Source organism: Sinocyclocheilus rhinocerous, unplaced genomic scaffold (assembly GCF_001515625.1).
Source record: "Sinocyclocheilus rhinocerous isolate Xijiao unplaced genomic scaffold, SAMN03320098_v1.1 scaffold113, whole genome shotgun sequence".
NCBI classification, from domain to species: domain Eukaryota; kingdom Metazoa; phylum Chordata; class Actinopteri; order Cypriniformes; family Cyprinidae; genus Sinocyclocheilus; species Sinocyclocheilus rhinocerous.
In genome coordinates this window covers 2,671,687-2,683,467 of record NW_015646846.1, presented here as the reverse complement: position 1 = coordinate 2,683,467, position 11,781 = coordinate 2,671,687, and the positions used below count along the sequence as shown (strand labels likewise).

The 11,781-nt window shown below is 36.5% G+C and overlaps 1 protein-coding gene and 1 long non-coding RNA gene across 2 annotated transcripts in view; both read right to left on the bottom strand.

Moving 5' to 3' along the window:
- Nucleotides 1–11,781, bottom strand: part of LOC107708063 (membrane-associated guanylate kinase, WW and PDZ domain-containing protein 3-like) — a 131,352-nt gene that overhangs the window by 71,800 nt on the left and 47,771 nt on the right. The window lies entirely within an intron of this gene.
- Nucleotides 2,282–7,827, bottom strand: LOC107708170 (uncharacterized). Its single transcript, XR_001636336.1, has 3 exons — nt 7,678–7,827; nt 5,326–5,394; nt 2,282–3,118 (listed from the first exon to the last, which is right to left on the bottom strand). It is a non-coding gene; the product is annotated as an uncharacterized LOC107708170 (long non-coding RNA).

The window sequence follows — 11,781 nt, the reverse complement described above, 5'->3', positions numbered from 1 at the left end:
ATATTTAAAGGATTTGCCACTGACGATTCAAACGCGAGTTCTGAGCAATGTGCTTGTTGTTTGTCATTTCTCCGATCACACATGCAGACATGGTTTTATGTTTACGCGGCGCGATACAACGCAATGCGTAAAAAGACAGTATAAGTCATTATAATCCGTAATTATGTATGCAACAAATGCAACAAATGCCTCGTTTATAATGGGTTTTAATGTTTTTGTCTCGTCGCTCCGGCCGGACCAGTATGTTAACGGACGCTCCTTCGTCGAATCCGCCGGCCGCGCCGTTCTCAAGCCAACCCGCCGGCGCTCACTCAAGCCGGCCTCTGCTCACTCTAGGCCGCTGGCCGCCGCTCACTCTAGGCCTCTGGCCTCCGCTCACTCTAGCCTGCCGTGTGTTTCATTGTGAAAGCAAAACAGGAGGGGCATAGAGGAAAAACAAATGTACTGTACAGTATGTGGAAAATAATGTGTTTTTTTTACCTTAAACTGCATAAACACATTTCATTACACCAGATACACAAAATAATGTTCTTTTTAGCAACATCATATGACCCCTTTAAACAAAATGTTTAACTACACCTTGTGCGTGCAATGTCTATTAATAAAATAACCATGTATTCCAAATCAGTTAACCTATAACAGCTGAACTGGGATCTGTATTTGTACCAGTGTTTGGGGTATTTTTTTTAGTCGTCTTCAGCTAATACAGCGATTCTTGTAGAATGTTTTCCCTGGCCGGCCTCCACATGAAGCTCTGAGGTAATAAAGATTGCTCTGAAATGGCTGAGTATCATGGCACTTTTGTAATTATGGAGGAAATCAAACTTTCCCCTGCTCTCTGTGGACTCTGCTGGGAGAAAAAAAAAACTCTGCAAACTCTAAAGTAATATAAGGGTGCATCTGGAAAGAAATTTAGGTTGAGTCCTCTTATAATGTCCCAGCATGCCTTCATTTAAAAGGAGACCAGGGTGTGTAATGTGCAATAATTCCCAAATGGCCCTTGGTTTAAAATTCACCAGCTAATGCATTAACAAAGAAGTAAAGCCACAATTTTCTTCATTAAACTGACAGAGCAGGATGAACAAAAGTAGCCATATTTAATCAAAACTTTTGCTGCTGTCTGCATCTGTTTAACAAGCACGCAATGCCATTTTGACACACTTGTTTTCTATTTTGTCACGTCAAAACATCTTTTGCTCACATCATTTGCAGACACGATGTAGCTTTGTATCTGAGTGAATGAAACTGATCCAAGGTCAGTAAAAAAAAATGGCACAATCTAGTTTGCGTAAATCAGTCACGCAAATGAATGCGGTTCTCCTTCAGTCACTGAAACTGAAAAGCCATGAGATTTGTCACTGAAATTCACTCATTGTAGCTGAAAACACACCACAAATAACACATGTGGCGTCAGTCGAGGAAACCGATGGGCTGCAGCACACCTCTTTAAGGCTTTCATCTCTGCTTTATCCTTTTACACCTCCACACAGCTATAGTATAGATCGTCCTTGACGACAGCATAAATCAAGCATCGCACCATAACTTAAGCCTGGGTTATGTGCCAGCAAACGCATAAACTTAATTAACTTGTACCTTACAAGGTGTGCGTGTGCACAGAACTGTAATGAAAACTTAATGCAAGACCAGAATTAGCCAGATGAACAGGTGAAACAGACGTGAACTGCAATAAAGAGACGAACGATGGAGAAATGAGGATGGTGGAAGTGTCAAAGGGGTACAGAAAGCCTAGTAAAGGTTTTTCATAGAGACATAGCTCAACAATGGACCTTGTATCCCTATGTGAAGTCGTAAGCAATTAGAGTAGAATGAAGTCACGAGAGGTTGTTACAGTGATTTTACCATAGTTAAAGGAATAGTTCACTCACAATGAAAACGTAATTTACTCATACATCCTCATGCTTTTCTAAACCCAAATAACCTGCATAAAGGTGATATAAAAATACTAAATATTAGAGAAAAATAAATTAATAAAAAATAATAATAAAATCAGAATGTAAAAAACTGTTTTGACAGGGGATCCAGAATAAAGCAATAGCGTACTAGCTTTTAGTGCAAAAGCACTATAAAGAAGTCAGATAAGACCAGGAACATGTATTAATAAAGTAATTAATATTACCATTAATTCCCCATAATGGTGTAAAGAACAACCTGGACTACTTTTTTGCAGCACATTACATGTATTAGCAATTTTAATCCCAAAAAAATTCCTCTGCTAAGGGAGTTCATTAGCTGAACTGTTTATGGCAAGCAAATGGGCATAATAATACAGAATTTTACTGATATGCAGTCTGTGCATCTCCGCTATTTTACATCAGCTTTGAATGTGGCATATCTAGTCAGATTACAGAGCCGGAAATCTGTTTCATAAAAATGCAATCACCCAAACTCTGCCAATAGATATAGATACGAAAAAAAGAAAAAAAAAAGATTATTCTTCCTGAGCTTCAAACCAAGTCAATTACAGCGTTACTTTGCTCATTTCTATTGTATCAATTTGCTCTGTGAAAATCATGGCTGTCGCAGGAAAACATTTCATTACTGTAACGATGGCACGATTCATCAAGCCCTCAACATGATCCATCACCGTATTATAAAAAGCCATCTGAGTTGCACAGATTTCATTGCAGAATATCCACCAGTTCATGGCTAACAGCTATGATAAAATGCGATAAGAAAACAAAAATGGAAAGAAAGGACAAATAACTGAGGGAGACAAAAGGAAAGCTGGGCAATTTGCTCAAGGTCACAGGATTCTAGAGCGGGCTGTGATTCAGTGGATGGACTCTCTAAGGAAGGACTACAAAAGATGGGGCGGGAGGAAGTCAGCTGCTTCTTGCCGAGCTGACATTTTTGATTAAGTCTTTCTTGGAGAAACGTTTAAATGGAAGTGCTTCCGCATGACAGTTTCATAGTTATTCATAGCACGCTTGTATGTTACATTTATCTCTATTCTTCGTATGCCGGGTCATTAATTTAATACATTATCTACAGCATTGTGTTGGAAAATAAGCTGTTTGTCCTCTGTAATCTCCATTCGTCCTTTCAGGATGACTTCCGCTGCATTTGACACACACCATCGGCCAGAGGTTTTGTCCTCCTGTGGATCATAGGGGAGTGCATGAGCCATGGAGATTAGCCCTCCACGCTCAATAGCCCTCAACTGCAATGTTAAAGTACTTCCAGGTCATTTCAGCAGTTTAAACGGATCATCTATAGTTTTTCATGCTATGATTGGCACACTCAGCATGGTAATGTTTTCCTAAATTCAACAGATAGAAGAGTATTAGTACTTTAACACTTTATATGGCTCTTGAGAGCCAAATGAGATCAATTTTATGGAAAATGTAGATAATACTGTTCAACGGCAAAACATATATGTAATTATAAATGATGGAATAATAATAATAATAATGATGGAATGATAAAAATGATGGAATAATAATAATTTAAAGATTGTGACACAGAATTTATTTGGAAATATATATATAAATCCTGCACATTACACAAACTTCATCATCACAAAATCTTATTTGCAACATTTCGGTCAATCAACCTACCTCAGACTCAAGCCTGTGGAAGGACAATTGACTGAAACATTGCAAATAAAATTTTGAATTTCGAAACATTACAAATAAAAATAAAAAAAACCCTGCAAACTACTCAAACTTGCATCATCACAAAATTGTATTTAAAACTTTTTTTAGTCAATCAACATTCCTTAACCTCAAGTGAATGCAAATAAAATTTAGTGATGCAAATTTGAGTATTTTATTTTTTATTTTTTTTGCATTTATATTGTAATTTTATCCAACGCACCTTGCGATGCACTTTTTATCTGACAAATTATTTACTAAAATAAACATTTTAAATACATGAATAAATACTAATAATGTAATAAATTACAGTAAAGTCCTTGTGAACCATAACAAACAAGAAATTCATGTGAAATTCATATCAGTTGCAGCATTTTGGATTTGATCTGCTCTCCTAGTATCACTTTTGCTTAAAGAATGCAACATATCATGGTGAATTATGTCTCTCATGTCACTTTTTTACTGTTATCTGTTTTGAGACCAGATGGCACCTGCAATTCCCATGCTTCCACTTTTCAAGTTATGAGAAACCTCCGCCACTCTTGCTCAGAGAAATATTAACACAGCAAGACGACAGAGCAATAAAGTCACAAATTAATATTCACAATAGGTTCTAATTAACACTATTACATTATTTCTCATTATGGCAAATGTGGAAGTGATGAGATAAATGATGAGATAAATAACTTGAAGTATCATCTTCCCACACAGACAGCTACTTTTCTGAAATGAATCAGTAAGATTTGGGGGGAGGGTCAGGTCAGAGCCCATATATTATAAACTTATAATGGGTCGAGGATAGACTTGTGCCGGTATTCGGTAGAGCGATACACTTTTTTTGAACTAAATTTCAACATCGTGATAATACAGCATACCGTGATAAAAGCATTAGCAATTAATCGCAACATGAAAATTTGATACCGGCATATCCCTAGTCGAGGATGACAGAGTGGCACAGAGCGGTGGTGTGAGTCAGTGCTGCACATGTCAGTTAGGGGAAATGGTTAAGCAAACCAATCTTCATCAAAGCAAAACAACTAAATGTTAGACTACACAATCAGACAGGCATCCCACTGCATTGCATCTCGCCGTTTCTTCAGTATTTCATAGTAAGAGCTCTGCCTTTTATATAGTTAGGAGTGAAAATTCCTTATTACATAATAAATAAAGGTCAGGGGGCCTGATTAAATGTGTTCATTTTTTGAACTTTTTTTATGTATTATTATTAATTGTACTAAACTGACACATTTAATTGACAACACTACAGGCAAAAACAGCATATAATCAAGCTCAAATGGCAATTTACAGTAGAAAAAAAAGAAAAAGAAAGAATTTGGTATAGTATTCTTACATAAATTGAAGACAAAATGTGTTTTACTGAGAAAAAACAAGATTTGGTTTTTAAAAAGACTTTTTCCAAAAGGTACATCTGGAAAAAGGGGGGTCGTCTTATAATCAGGGTCATCTTATATTCGGGCCAATACGGTATATATATCATGTGAGATCAGTGAGATTAAGTGTGTAGACTAATGATTTTATATCATGCAGGATATAGATTCTTGTATTAAATAAAATGTGTTTAATCAAAAATATGGTCAGGGGGCATGACTAAATGTGTTTTAAATGTGATAAAACATTTTTTTAAATAATGAATTGTACTAAATTGACACATTCAATTGACAGTCCTTTAATTTGGGCAAATCATTCTAACCTTTTCAAGGTAACGTCTTCAATGAGCTTTTTCACATATTCTTCACTCTCATCCGGATGCAGGCCACATCTGAAAGCAAAAACAAGCTAATTTGCTCATGCAAGTGGAGATGGCCTTCAGATTGGAAAAACAAGGCAATGAAGAAATGCTATGCATGTTAGATTAATAGCACTGGTCATCCGTAAACGCTTTCCAGTGCCGTAATTGGTATATGATTACATGCGTTCAGCCATGCTCAGATCCACAGTGACAGGTGCCTATTGGAGATGAAAAGAAATGAGGGATGAAGGAGGGGTAAACTGAAGGGGTAAGGACCAACGAGAGGCATCTCATTAACCACTGATAGCACTCGATGAGTGTGAAATTGCATTTTGTGAGGTGTCGGGGTGTGTTATGGCACTGATCTAATAACTGGCACGCTAAAACAACTCTGGCACATCGTAACGACCCGAATGTGACTCTTAGAGAGAGGACAAAAATGGGGATGATGTATGTTAGCATACTTTGACAGCACAACAACAGGAATAGATGAGTGGAGTGGCGCAGGGGCAGTTTTGACAGGGGAGGCAGAGGAACAATGCATCGGCCTATTACTGTCCTGTCAAAGCATAAAAACAAACAAACAAGTAAAAAAAAGCATGCAAATAAAAACAAGTGACTGAAAATAAAAGAAAAGAAAATAATAAAAGAAAATATGGGATAACTGTACTTTACTGTACTGACTTCTTTTTTTTTTTTTTTGCTGTTAAAGGTCTAATAATAAAAAAATAACTACAATCAAAAGCATCCTATCAAAAAAAAAACTCTTGAAATCAGTTCAATGTTTTTACCAAAGAAACTCCCCACTCCAAAGTCCACAGCAGCAGACCAGGGAACATAAAAGTACCCACACCTCACTATGAAGAGAGCAATAAATTAGGTAGCACAAATTATTCCACCAAAAAAACTATTCCATTCCAAAGAACCACTCCAATTCCTTTTTAAATAGACACTCCAGAGTGAACAAGCTTCTTGAGTATTGGATTTGCTGAAGCAGACAGTTGACCTGCACATTCCTGTGTCTTACTGCCTGAACAGTCATTCTGATACACAAAAAATAACTAACAATACTGCAGTTAAAAAATCTTATTATTCTATCTTACCTTATTAAAGGAATAGTTTGCCCAGACATGAAAAATGTTGTCATCATTTACTCACCCTCATGTTGTTTCAAACCTGTATGAATGTTGGTAACCAAACAGCTGTTGGTAGCCATTGACTTCCATAGTATTTTTTTTCCATACTATAAAAGTCAGTGGCTACCAGCAAGTGTTTGGTTACCAACATTGTTCAAAAAATCCTCTTTTGTGTTTTAATTTTTGTGAAAATTAAAATAAGTAAATGAGAACTGGGTGAACTGTCCCTTTAAAAAATCCATATGAATACATGCAAAAAGGAAATTAAATATTTTAATTTTAAGATATCTATGATTCTAATTATTTTATATCATGCAGGATATAAATATCACTTCACTCCTTTCTTGTATTATATAAAATGTGTTTAACCTAAAAATACCAAGGCACATATTGCTATATAAACAAAATGTGTTTCACAAACACATTCACAAACATCCCGAAAACAACTGTGATAGCAGACAACTATTGCACTGCATTGAATTCTTGGAAAGGACTCCATCATTGTCTCTGGAACGATGGGATTCCAACTACATGCAGGAATGCTGGGAAGTGCTTTCGTGTCTTTGTTGTGTGTTTGGTAGGATAACAAGATTACGTGTGACTCTTGGCAAATCTACCGCCTCCGAAGATTAGGCCAATTACTCTGTTGTCTGCAACGGCAGACAAGAAACAGAGAATATGACTGTTTCTATGGATCTTACGTGATGATGGGAGGGAAAGTCAATCTACTCTACAATAATGGCATTTTTTATAACAAAGGATGTTTGTTGTTTGTTTATGTGGTGGGTGTTGACATAGCTTCTTAGTACAGCCAAGGTTAAGAAAGTAAAATACTCGGCTGTTTACTTCAAGAGGCTGAAGGAAAAGAGAAAGAGAGATAAATGAAAGACTACAAGCTGCTAGGATGATAAAAGTGACACCTGAAGAGACTCAAAGCCACATAATCGCATTAAAACCTTACAACAAACTTAGCCGTTCTGTTTGGTATGCTACAGGCGGTGGGCTGAGCTGAAGCCAAAAGAGAACAGTAGTGCTTTGGACACTAACACTTTAAAATTAGTAAGTTAACACATGTATGTAGAATCATAAACCATGTAGCTAAACACAAGAGGCTTAATAACATACCAACTGGATATTTAATGGGCATTTTAAATAACCAAATCGATCTAGTACTTACTGTATATTTCCTTTTGTTTGTATAGACACTGATATATACAATGTGTAAACCAAAATGGTTGTATTTAACTCAGTTTTTTGAGGTTTTGCTGGCATTTCTGAGGCCCAAAATCAACAAAGAGCTTCTAAAACTTAATCCATTACATCAGTGGTGCCCAATCCAGCTCCTGTGGGCCAACATCCTGCAGAGTTTAGCTCCAACCTGCTCCAACACACCTGCCTGAAGGTTTGTAGTAATCCTCAAGACCTTGATTAGCTGGTTTAGGTGTGTTTAATTAGGATTGGAGCTGAACTCTAGAGAACATTGTCCCTCAAGCAGTAGGTTTAGATACCACTGCCTTACATACATATAAATGGAAATGATACAAATTTACAAATGTTGGAAAAACTAACTAAATTAAAGAGGTTTAAGTTGAAGTACTAAAAGTCTGTTCTAAATGAATTGTGAAGCCCAAATTATTAAATTCTGCCATACAAAAACTGCCAATGATTGTACTTTTATTAAAAGTCACATCTATAAATAAACTTGACATTAAAAAAGGTCTGTCTTGGACAAAGTTTCTTTATTTACTAATAGGCATGAGCTGTGCTGTGGAATCAGGAAATTCAATGAAATTAAATTTTCCCAAATAAACCTCCATCTTCCATCAAAAACAGAGCGTTTCATGCCATTAGATGAACCAATGATGCTGTGTTGAGCTGGTTGGGATGCTCAAATAAATAGAATGCTTTCATAAAGTGCAACAGTGGGGTTCTGAAAGTAAAAAATCCCACTCATTTTCTCAATAGGCAAATTGATTTTTAATGACAGACCTATTGTGAGCTATGAGGTTCTTAATTCGCTGGTATATGCTTTTTGTCTGATTTTCAAACACTTTTTGCTTCAAATCATTGTTTTTAATGTTGTGATTCACCATGTAGCTGATTGGTTTGGTTTATGGTTTATAACTCTTATAAACAAAGACTTTTTTTAAAATCCCTATGGGAAAAACGAAAGGGAAAAACATTTCCAGAACCAAGCCCACTGACAAAGTCTTGCTTATGCAATTCCCAACATAATATTCAGAGGCAACCACTATACTGACATATTAAAAAATGTCACACTTCAGTTTTAAGTGCACACATCGCACCTATACCTGTATAAAGTGGTAAACGATGGACAAATGCACATGGAAATCACAGAGCAGTAGCACATCAACCCTGTGTCTAACACTTCTTCATTTTGCCGTTCATCTGCAAAGCGTCTGGAACAGCAGGGGGTGGCTATGCCCCTGAGATTTGTGGCCACACTCGGTTGAGCAAAGACGACACACACGTAGTTGGCATACACAGAGTGCTGGGTGAAGCTCTAATGCGTCTCCATCCTCCCTCTCTCAATCAGTCCAGAACAAATATCTGATTCCATCAGATTAACAGCCTCAGTTTCGACAATTGCCACGCCGTGCCTTGGGAAGACCGAATTCATGCTTTGTGCGCCAATATTCGTTTCGCTACAACTGTGCCAATTCTATATGTCAAGCCTATTTGGTGGCATTAGAGGACACCCATGGAAGAAAAACCGGGAAAGCAAGCATGGAGAGAGAAGGGATACAAGTCAATGACGAAAAGAAAATCACCTTCCAAATTGTGGCCATCTCCATTTGAATGACCTCATCATGACAAGATGCACAAAGTTGGCACCAAACCCAGCTGGGACTGATAACAACTCCCTTCGAAATTACAGAGACAATCAATAACCTAGTCTGAGCATGCATAATTATTATGGCAGGGGACTAGAAGAAACACACAAGTCAAAAAGGGATCCTCAATTACCTACAGGCAATGGAGCGGGCGCCATGCTGTCAAATGATTGGTTTTCTCGGCAGCCCTGTGTATTGTACTGATCAACCAGGAACAACCAGGGGAGTCTCAGCACTGAATAAAAAGGCCATGAAGGTGACACTAACAACATGCTCTGTATATACTGCTATACACACCTCAAACACTAGACACTTCTATATAAAACTACACATTAAATGCACACTATTAGTGATTACAAAAGTACAGAAAGACTGAATGACTGACAAGTGGGTCTTTTCAAATGCTGCGTTCTTAATACATTCTTGACATGATATCAAAGTAAACACAGTTATATCTTAAGTGAATCTAAACAGAATTGATAAAAATGTGGTCACAAATTAGATCTGAAAGACTGCAAGAGCTAACATGCTGTCTATTATGTCATTCATAATATTCAAAGAAGGCTAATATTCTCAAGAGAAAAACACATCCTGCTCTTGGCTGGATAACGTCAACAGCTTTAATAAAGCCATACAGTCACATACTCAAAAAACTTCAAACAGTCTTTGTTCTATTGATAATAATGTGATTTGTTATAATAATGTGTCTTTGTTCTTTTTACTTGTCTTTTTCAAAGCTGTTTAGGCTACATGCCATTGTTTGAATGTATTTTTTATTCATTTCATTTGCATTAACTTTTTCCAAGTAGTTAAAGTTGTTAAACTTTAAAATAATTAAACTGTTAAATGCAGTATATATACACATGCATATACAGCACTCCTATTCTATGTCGATATCCATAATTATCACGATCAATTTCAAATCTTTCGTTCTTTCAAGTTTAAAGGCAGATTTTTGCTCCTAAGTGAAAGTTGTAAAAAAAAAAAGACCATTAATTGTGGTTTTAAACGACTCTTTAAGGTCAGAACATGACAAACACTTCAAGTTTTTGAATTCTTTACACTTTTCCAGTCATTTTTCCTTAACAAAATAAATATCTTAATAGAAAAATTAATTTCTTAGTTTCTGCATGTTCTAATGAGTGATATCGTTTCAAATCATGAAACAGGTTTGTGTTGCCTGACTTTGATGACGTGTATATTCAGCACAGTTTATAGTGCAGGCTGTAATATTAATAATATTACTTTTTTGTCTCAGAAATGCACATTTGACAGTAACTTGAGTTAGGATGCAGATATCAATTTACATTCATTATCGAAAACAGTAACATCTGTAAAAATTGTAACAACCTAATTTTTATGTGGTGAAATTTAATTATTCTGACTATTTGAGTTTTATTAACATAAACCATTGGTCTTCCATAGTAGCATACATTTACATCATGACAACCACAATTAAAACCACACATATAGCACCACAATACCATGGTAAAAATTTAACTATATGGTTTTTAGGTATTAGTATGAAAACAGTAGTCTAAATACATTTAGTATAAATGCACAAACGCTATAGCTTAATCACAAAAAATACTGTAATTAAATTCCATTACTCATTTAATACATGTCTACATTAATAATAAAATTCGATATGAATATCCCACTTTTCTGCCACCATACCATGGTGCAGTTAGTTTAACTACAGTAAATCCATGGTAAATGATGGCGATTTGTAGACTGAAAAGCCTTCTGACTGTATCGTTGCACACTGTGTTTCTCCCGTTTGTCAGCGCCGTTTCATCCAGCTTTAAATTAGTTTAAATCACTGAGTCATTTGTGTTCTTCGCTGAATTCAAGCACTTCACACTGGATCTCAAAGCACTGTTTAGTGATCGCATGAGCGAGACTTATCAGCGAGTAAACGCATAGATGCTCCAGTAAGCTTGCGCTGCACTGCCGTTTGAACTTTGAGCAGAGCGGATAAATGCTCTGTGTGGCTCGGTTCAAATGAATAGTGCTGTTTCGTTCCGCTTTTGGCACATAAATATTTTATCATATCAACATTTATCGAACTCTTGTTATCATTTTATCGAGGAAAATTATATCGCGATAATTATCGTTATCGTTCCATATATATGGGTTGTTGACGTGACTTGGCATTTTCACTGTCCCACAAGATAAAAATTTATATAATTAATATTGTCGTTATTTAAAATGCAGTGAATCATTAAACATTTCTTTGCCCTACATCAGGGTTCCTCAATAGGCGGCCCGCGGGCCACATCCGGCCCGTGAGAGAAAAAAGTTTGGCCCGCACTAATTTAAAATAATGTGGCATGAAAATTCAAACGCAGCATCAGAAAGCTACATTAACTTACATCGTGTCTACACCGGACGCGAGCAGCCCGGCGCGACGCAATAAAATACAA